The sequence below is a fragment of the Nannospalax galili genome, unplaced genomic scaffold, assembly GCF_000622305.1.
Source record: "Nannospalax galili isolate Female #2095 unplaced genomic scaffold, S.galili_v1.0 scaffold189, whole genome shotgun sequence".
Taxonomy (NCBI): domain Eukaryota; kingdom Metazoa; phylum Chordata; class Mammalia; order Rodentia; family Spalacidae; genus Nannospalax; species Nannospalax galili.
In genome coordinates, this window is record NW_008360331.1 from 6,146,199 (window position 1) to 6,155,906 (window position 9,708).

At 41.4% G+C, this 9,708-nt stretch overlaps 1 protein-coding gene and 1 pseudogene across 1 annotated transcript in view; both read left to right on the forward strand.

The window, feature by feature from the left end:
* The window catches only part of Stpg2 (sperm tail PG-rich repeat containing 2), a 469,738-nt gene that overhangs the window by 110,078 nt on the left and 349,952 nt on the right, over positions 1 to 9,708 (forward strand).
* Positions 4,349 to 6,510, forward strand: LOC103728070 (annotated as a pseudogene).

A 9,708-nucleotide genomic window follows, 5' to 3' on the forward strand; every position in this document is an offset into this window, starting at 1 on the left:
CACAGTTGAGTTAATACAGTTATACAATATTGAACTCAGTATAAGCCCTGTAAGACATAAAATTGAATGAATTTTTTAACCTTTAAAAAAGATGTCCATTTCATTTTAGAATATATTGTTCCTTGCAGACACTCATTGTTTTTGCTACTAATACTGAGATGTTGGTGCTTGCATCTCTAATCTGTGTGTATCTGATTATTACTAGTCATAATTGATTACACTCGGATCCTTGGCGCCTGTGTATGTCTATACAGTCATTGGTCAGATTTCAATGGTATTATTTATCACCTCTACTAATTAGCATGACATAAATTTCCATGCTTCCTCCTCAAATATAATACATTTTTTAAAAGTTTGTTGATTTGTGTGTGTGTGTGTGTGTGTGTGTGTGTGTGTCAGAACCAAACCATCTCATTCGACTATATACCCACTTCCCAGATAGCACCCTCCCATAGCCTCCCTCCCCCGACTAGAGCCCTTATACTCTGATATTCCTGCTACTGTCTGTGGTGTTGTCATCACCCCCAGCCATTCCCCACTACTTGCCCTTCTGGTGAATCTAGTCAGCTTATCAAGAGGTCTTAGTTTTAGGAGGGTCAGCCGTTTGTCATCTAGTGGTAATCAGTTGTCAATATTCCTTTGGAAAATATTGGGGTCTGCTGTTCATTTTCCCAGTTCTATGCTGGGTTACTATCTGGGAATCGCTTTGGCCACCCTGGCCAACAGGTCAAAACAAGTTATTGCCTGTCTGGCATTGTTGCTTCCTATGTAGCCTTCAGCTATGCATATGGACTCTTATGAAATTATATTGGCATCTTTAATCTTTGGTTATACTTTCCTTTTGGGTGTTTAAGGCCATACAGTTGGCCCAGATGAACCAATTTATTTTTACTCTTAAGGTCGTCAGAGGATCTGTTCCTCAAGGGTCACCTTGGAAGCATGGAGGAAATGATTCCTCTGTGTTGACCCTTCTCTTTGTAGACTGGACACTGGGTCAAGTCCATCTGGGGTCTCCTCAGTCTCCTTGATCAAGAGGACAGGTGACCCACCACCATTATAGGACATTTTGAGAGATGCTCATAGTCCCCTGGAACTAGTCGACCTAGGAGGGCTAGGATCAAAAAGTATCCTTTACGGACCTCTGACCAAATTATTATAGGCTTCAAAGTATGTCTGCTAAATACCCAAGAATGTTAGTTACACCAGCATGTACTTTTTTATTGACTCTTTCATATCATACCCAGTAGAGATGAAAACAAATTAAGTTTGGATTTCTGCATGCTTGAATATTTTCCAACACACAAGGGATGTAACAGACTCAGAAAAAAAAAATCGACATATGTTCTCCCTCATATGTGGATCCTAGAACCAAACTCTGATAAATGAGTACGTGACCAAACATAACTACAGGAACCAGGATAGTGGAAAGGAAACAGGGAGGTAAAGGAAAAGAAAGAACCTGAAAGAGAAGAACAGTAGGAAACAGGCCTTAATAAGGGAGATAGGGATAAAAATTGGGTTAGTTTAAAGGATGGGGGAAGGAAGGGTATACAAGGAACCTAGGGGATAAAGGATAGAAGGAGCTCAAGAGACGTAGGACCATAGGAGAAAGGTATTAGTAAGGGAGAAAGGGGGGAAATGGGGGCACCTTAAGTGGGAAAACCATGATGGAGAGGTGAGACAATGCGAGAGATAAACTTTTATTTTTTATGTGTATGTGTATATTGCCTGCATGTAGGTAAGTGCACCTGTGTCATGCAATGCCAATGGAGGACAGAAGAGGCCATTGGAACCCCTGGAACTAGAGTTACAGACAGTTGTTAGCTGCCATGTGGGTTCTAGGGTTTGAATCCAGGTCTTCTGCAAGAACAGTCAATGTTCTTAACTGCAGAGCCATCTTTCTAGCCCCTGGATTCCTATTTAAACTCTTTATTGGTTTGTACCTAAATAGCAGAAAAGTTAGAGGTTAGAATAGTTAATTCAGAGAAAGTGCCTGAAACAAAGCTTTGGTGGTAGAATTATTTATCTATTATTGGATGGAATTGTTCAAATATGTATTTTTTAACTTTACCTGTAACTCGTAAATGAATAATTTTCTTGGTAGGCCTATAACATGACAGTAATGGAACTCAGTCTGTTTTAAATAGAAAGGGAATTTGTTAAGTTTGGAATAGGTTTAGCACTGGAACTTCTTTCCATTCCATGAAATGAAGCCAGCCTTTGCTAAGTGGTGACTTCATGACTAGCCTGGGCTACAGAGTGAGTCCCCATGTTTAAATGAATAAAAAGTGATTTTTCTCCCCACACCTGTCCCCCTTCTAGCCTTAGGTCTAGGCCTGCTCCTACTGTTCCACCTCAGATCTCTGGACTAACTTCCTAGCCCAGACCTGTCAGCTGCATCCTAGTCCCCTGTACCCTGAATAGTTGTATCATCCGAGTTAGTTTGTTAGACCCTCCACAGGCTGTACTTATCCCTGTTACGCCCTTGCCCCACCTCCCTTTCTGATCTGCCTGCCACAGACATGCCTGCCACAGACACCACCCACTGCACCTTGATTCCTCTGTCCCCTGAGCAGCTCCACTCTCTCTCTACACTCTGCCCCCTTATAGACTTGGGGTCTTTCCACATGAGATCTCTGGAATAACCTCCTAATGTAGACCCTACCCACTGCATCCTGATCCCCTCCACTCAGATCAGCTACATTCTCCAGCTTCAGGGCCCACACCTATGCTGCCTAGTGTGCTAGACCCCCAGGCTGTCCCCACCCATGCCTTGCCCTTGGCCCCCCTTCTGATCTTCCTGCCTAGTACCCTGTAAGAACCTGATGCACACACCAACTAACTCTTTACACTTCAGCAAAAAGCAATCAAGCTGCATCAACAATATAAACAATATAAACTTCAACTAAACAAAGGTAGAACAGAATTCCATATTGGGTACACAACCAACAAAAGACATCCACGTTCCTAAACAACTGTGTTCAAACATAAATAATATGAAAAACCAAGAGAACATATCCCAAACAAAACCTACCACTCCGACAGAAGTGTACTATGCCAGAGGAACCTCAGGATGCAGAATTTAAAGAATAATTATCAACATCATCGAAGAACTTTAAGAACACACAAACAAACAACTCTAAGAACTCAAAAAGGATAGACATAAACTCGTGGCTGAAGCTCAAGAAGATACAAATATGTGACTAAATGAAACAACAAAAACAATTCAGGACTTGAAAAGTGAATTCACAAAAGAGTTAGAAATTATTGACAAAAACCCAAGCTGAAATGAAGGTGGAATTGAAAACCGTAGAAGTCAATTTGAAACAACTGGATAAAGCCTCACAGGCAGAATGAAGTAAATGGAAAACAGAATATCAAGACTGGATGAAAAAGTTGAAGAACTGGACTGTTCAAGCAAAGACTATGAAAAAAACAATTAAAAACCCCACAGGAATGGAATATTCAGGAAATATATGACACCATGAGAAGACCAAATCTATGCATCGTAGGCATACAGGAAGGAGAAAAAAGTTACAAGTATAAAGGAAAACCCATCAGAGTTGCAGCTGACTTTAATGCAAACCATGAAAACCAAAAGAGAGCCTGGACCAAAGTATTGTCAGTTCTAAATGCCCATAGATGCCAACCAGAATACTTAACCCAGCAAAACTATCTATCATAGTTGAAGGGGAAATATAAATTTTTCCATGACATGAATAGGTTGAAAGAATTCATGTCTGCCAAACGGACCTTACAGAGAATACTCAAAGTACTATAAAGGACTGAAGGTAGGAATGATATGCAGGAGCTTATAGAAAGAAAACAAAGAAAGATATAATTACAGAAACCCAAAATAAGACCAAAAACACAAACAAATTAGAATGATCAATACACATCTTTCAATAATAATCTTAAATATCACTGGCCTCAACTCAAAAGACACAGGCTAGTGGGATGGATTAAGAAACAAAATCCATCTTTTTGTTGTCTTCAAGAAACTCATCTCACCTTTAAGTCTCCTTACTCTGGTGATGTTAATTGTGGCAAGCTGATATTAAAACTAACCACACACTGTCCATCATATTCCATTCATGTTTTTTAGGTATGTAGTTGACTTAGTTCCTGAATAATGTTTTTTTTGTAGAGAGTCAGTAGTGTTTGATTCTGTCTTTGATTTCTCACATATTACAATGATTACTTTTAGGGCTGGGTAGATGGTTCAGTGGTTAAGAGCTCTCACTGCTTTTGCAGATGACTCAGCTTGGGGCTGGGAACCCAACCTTGGCCCTAAGAGTGCTTTTAACCACTGAGCCATTTCTCTAGTCCTACCTTATTTTTTGAGACAATGTCACTCATTGGCCTGGATCTTACTGATCAGGCTAGGCTAGCCACCAACAAGTAGAGGGATCCACCAGTCTCCACGTTCACTGCACTGGGATTACATGCATGGGCTGTTGTACCTGGTGATGTTTTGTATATTGGTTCTTGGGATTGACCTCAGTTCCTCATCCTTATATGCAAGCTCTTAATCAGCTGAGTCATCTCCCTGGTCCTATGTTTATCCTTATTTTAAAGGGAGAGAAATAGAAGTTTTCATAGGTCAAAGGGCCAAACAAATTAGTTTGCCATAGGCCTGATATTCTGGCACAAATAATTTGATTTCAAAGCATCAAGTAGAGCATCCATTAGAAACTCTTCTGCCCAACAGGCTCAGTTTTTATTTGGCATGACTTAAGTCTCCAAATTTTGACAAATTTTGCTTTAAGGGAAAAGAAAACTCAAAACTTTTGTGTGTATTTTACTTTTTGCCTTGTAAAAAGCCTATACATGCTCTCTTACTTCCTTTGCCTGCTTGAAAATGTGAGAACCAAGCTTTTGCTCCTGCTCCAGCTAACTCTGGCCACCATGCCTCCCTGCTATGATGGACTATAATTCCTCTGGAACCAGCTTCAGCCTCCACTTCCCAGAAGTTAAGAGGAGTCCATTGCACAGGGACCAGAAAGGGAAGTTTAGCCAACATTATCCTTCAAGGCTCCGGAGAGAAAACAAAGTCTCCTACATGAACACAATTAATGGAATATCACACAGAATAAGAAAATACAAAGGCTTTGCCTTGAAATTAATTTTTTTTTGTTTTGTGTTTTGAGACATCTCCCAGTAACCCCAGTTGGACTGGAACTCACCTTGTGGACCAGGCTGGCCTCCATCTCACAGAGGTTTGCCTGCTTCTGCCTCCTGAGTGCTGGGATTAATGTTGCACACCACCATGCCTGGTTTGAAATAAATTTTTAAAAATGTTATTGCTGCAAGGACGAAGGGGACAGAGAAAACACATTTAAAGCTGCTGGGCACGGTGTGGGACTGAGTTAATAGCTGGGCTCAGGCAGGCCTCCCCATGCCTCTGGCCTGGGTGGATCATATCCAGGGTGACAGCAGCCGCACAGCCACAGCAGAGGTACTATGGCATTACCCATTACTTCTCCTATCACCTTAGCAGCCCCCACGGAGATTGCCTCACACAGAAGCTCTCTAAGACCTGAAGTCCTTTGGGGTCGTTTGAGGAGGAAGAGGAACTGCAGTGCAGGATTTTAATTTTGGGAAAATTAAATAACTTGGTGAAAAAAAATCAGTGAAAGCAAGAATCTTCCACAATCTGTAATTGAAAGTGTTGGAGGAAAAATTTTTTAACATTTGGATCTTACAGACTAGGTGTACACATAAAAGGTGCTGATATTGATGTACTGTGTGTTGCACCAAGACATGTTGATTGAAGTGGCACTTTCACCTCATTCTAGGATAAGTTGAAATTACAGGAAGAAGTAAAAGACTTAAGAGATGTTGAAGAGGCATTTGCATCAGTTATCAAACTCTGTTTTGGTAGGAGAGATATTGATATTTTGTTTTCAGGATAAGCACTGCAAACTATTCCAGAAGATTTGAACCTACAAGATGACAGTGTGCTTAAAAACTTAGATATGGGATGCATAAGAAGTCTTAATGGTTGCAGGGTAACTGATGAAATTTTACATCTAGTACCAAACATTGACAACTTCAGGTTAACTCTGAGAGCTATCAAACTGTGGGGCAAATGGCACAACATCTATTCTAATATATTAGATTTCCTCAGTGTTGTTTCCTGGGCTGGCTAGGAAGAACTTGCCAAATTTATCCAAATGTAATAGTGTTAACTCTTGTACATAAGTTTTTCTTGGTATTTCCTAAACGAGAATGGCCAAAACCAGTACTATTGAGACAGCCTGAAGAATACAATCTTTATGGGACCCATGGGTAAATCCCAGTGATAGGTACCATTTTACGCTTGTAATTACACCAGCATACCCACAACAGAACTCCACGTACAATGTGTCCATTTCATCATGGATGGTCATGGTTGAGGAGTTTAAACAAGGTCTTGCTATTACAGATGAAATTTTGCAGAGTAAGGCAGACTGGTCCAAACTTTTCGAATCTCCAAGTTTCTTTCAGGAGTACAAGTATGCATTTTAAGGCATGCCAGACACGTTGCTCTTAAGTAATGGTATAACAGTAGCTTATGATACCTCTTCTTAGTGCAGCTTTGGATTTTACTTTCAGAGTCTGTAGAAATTTTCTTTCTCTCACAAGGAATTAACAACATAATGTGTGTCACCCTGATAGTTTTGTTGATTGAGCTAACTGAATTCCCACTGTGTTTTAGCGGCATCAGGTCTCTTGGGACTGTCAGTTGTGACAAGAACAGTAAATCTGTACACCTCAGCAAATGGGTCATCTCCCAAAATCTGTAGTTAGGGTGATTTGTTAAGAAATTAAGTCTAGCCAGGCATGGCGGCACATGCCTTTAATCTCAGCACTTGAGAGCCTGGATCTTAGTTCAAGGCCAGCCTGGTCTACATACTGAGTTCCAAGACAGCTGGGGCTGCAGGGAGACCCTGTCTCAAAACAAACAAGAAACAAAGAAATAAACGACAGCTCTTAAATTTTTACATTTAAATCTGAAAACATAAGGTACTTAAAAATATACACAAACCTAATAAAATGTCAATATTTGGCTGATTAAATGTTTAGCCTACCATTTTTCCAGTGATAAGCCTTTTAAATACTTCTGCAAATGGATTTTTTGAATTTAAGTGGTGGTAATTTTTGCTAATGATAATAAAATACTTTAATACTTTAGAAGTTAAAAGCCTTGTTAATTGTGTTGTGATGAAAAATGTAAGTTACATTAAACCTTAAAGAAAAAAATCCAACAAAATATGGACTTAAACTTGGTACTTTCCCTGAGCTGAAAATTTACTGAAGTCCCACTTAAAATTTTTACTTTAATGCTTGAGACTTTTCCTGACCATTTGATCTTGTGTTTTGTTAACAATAATTTAAGCAAAATTACTTTATACTTTTCCCCCCAAAAAGTAAAAGAATGAAGACCTTCAAAAAATGTAATTGCTGCCAGATAAAACAATTTTAAAAAAAATTTTGGAAAGCCTACATAAAACTTTACCTGCTCCTTCCTTTTGTGCAAAGTAAACTTTGTTCTTCAAAGTTTTTTTATTTAAATAATTTATTGAGAATTTCATAATGCATATAAGGTGTTTTGATAAAATCCACACCCAATCCTTCCCCTCCAAATCCTCCCATATCTCCCCTTCACTTTTTCCTGACAGCTTTGTGTGCCGGGGGTTCGAACCAGTGACCCCCCAGCAAGGTGATGATTGGGGATGAGTAAGCAGGCTGTTCACCAGCCCACACCACCCCCATTACCCGGGGACACTCAGACGCAATGGGGTGTCTAGTCAAGCAGGGACTCATTTATTGCAGGTGTTACAAAGCTTATAAAGGCACCTGGAACTGCCCCCCTCCGCCCAGAGGGTGTATCTTGAGGATGATCATGTGCTGATCATGCACTCCTCAGCAGTGCAGAGGTATTCTTCAGACTTTCAAAGCAAGGCAGGCCACACTCCAGTAACTTCCTTTTGGACCTATGCAAGGTGGGGCCTTTAGATCCCCACATATCCCCCTTTTTATTTTTATTTTAAGGCCAGACTGACTTTATTTCATGGGTTACCCACCTCGTAGGCGGCACCCTGAGGAGAGATGGCTATCTCCTTCCTCTAATCTTATGCATTTTTGCCTGACTTAGGTTGTGTCACCTCTAATCAAGCCTTGCCCATCATTGGATCATGCATCTGGCCATGTGCATGTCCTGTCTTAAGAGTGCTTGTCATGGGACATTTTACCCGTCCTTGGCTAAAAATGCATCATGATTAAGGGCAGCCGCGTGGGTAATGCCAGCCCATGACAGTCTTAGTCTCTGCCTAACTCAGTTAGCCAAGCGTGGGCAACCGGAAGGGGTCCTGGGGAAGTCTGTAATCATGAGGAGGTGGGCCGTGGCAGTTCCAAGGGTCCTCTGTCACCGAATTATCTGGTACAGACACTTAAAGACAAGCATTATCAAGAGAAACAAAGCAAGTCATGGCGTAGGACAAGTTGAAATACTTCTGGGACCATGTACCTTTTAGCCAATCATCCAGTTGTCAAAGAGGCTGACTGGCAATGAAGTCAAGGAACTGAGTACTTACCTCAGATGGATACATATAAAGAGAGGAATTTTTTCTAATGAACTATTGTCAATGGACTGTCATGCTAGTCAGTCGGATCCTGGCCTACCCACTTAAGGTTTTTCGCAGGCACCCATATGGGGTTTGAATCCCCTGTAGGGTAGACACAACCAAAGCCTTGACCCATGGTTAGCAATGGATCTGGTCCTTTCCATTGCCCGGGGATGGGATCCTTCCATCTTAACTGTACCTCAGGTCTCTGCTCCTGTCATCCCCAATGTTTCTGAAACTGGGATTCCAACTGATATTTTTGAAAATTAAGAACATTAATAGTGAATAAGGCCATACCCAACTGTTGGTGGGGGCCTATTCCCCCTTTTTGTTTTTGTAATTGAATTTTCAGGTTTTGATGGTTGAGTTCTATAATGACTTGACCTTGGGGATTGTAAGGAATTCCTGTATTGTGTTGAATTCCCCAAAGTGAGAAGAAATCTTGTAAATTTTTACTAATGAAACATGGTCCATTATCAATTTTAATTCGTTGGGGCAATCCCAACGTAGCAAAGCACTGGAGAAAATGAGACTGAGCATGTTTAGACTTTAAAGAAATGACATTAATTGACATAGTTAAAATCTGATAGAAAAAAATTATATATATATAGATATAGCACAGCTCTCCGTGCCAAGACTCCCTAAGCCACATTCACCCTTCCTCCTGCCCGCCATTCTATACTCCTAGTTTGGACCCTGCGCCATTCTGAGTCTTGGGGCCCCAGACACCTGGGGAACCAATACTGCTTCCTGACCCTTCTCACCCAGAGCAACTCAATCCCTTTCTTGGGCTCCAGGAGCACCACTCTGGTCCTGGCCCCACCCTCACCTCTCTCTGCTTCCTTGGGCCTGCACCACCAGCTAACTATCCTAGCCTGCACTACTATCCTCAGGCCTCTTGGGGTAAGCCTATAGCACAGCTCTCCGTGCCGGGACTCCCTAAGCAACATTCACCCTTCCATCCCCCCCCTCGCCGTTCTATACTCCTAGTTTGAGCCCTGCGCCACTCCTAGTGTTGGGGCCCCAGACACCTGGGGAACCAATACTGCTTCCTGACCCTTCTCACCCAGACCAACTCAGTGCCTTTCTTGGGCCCCCG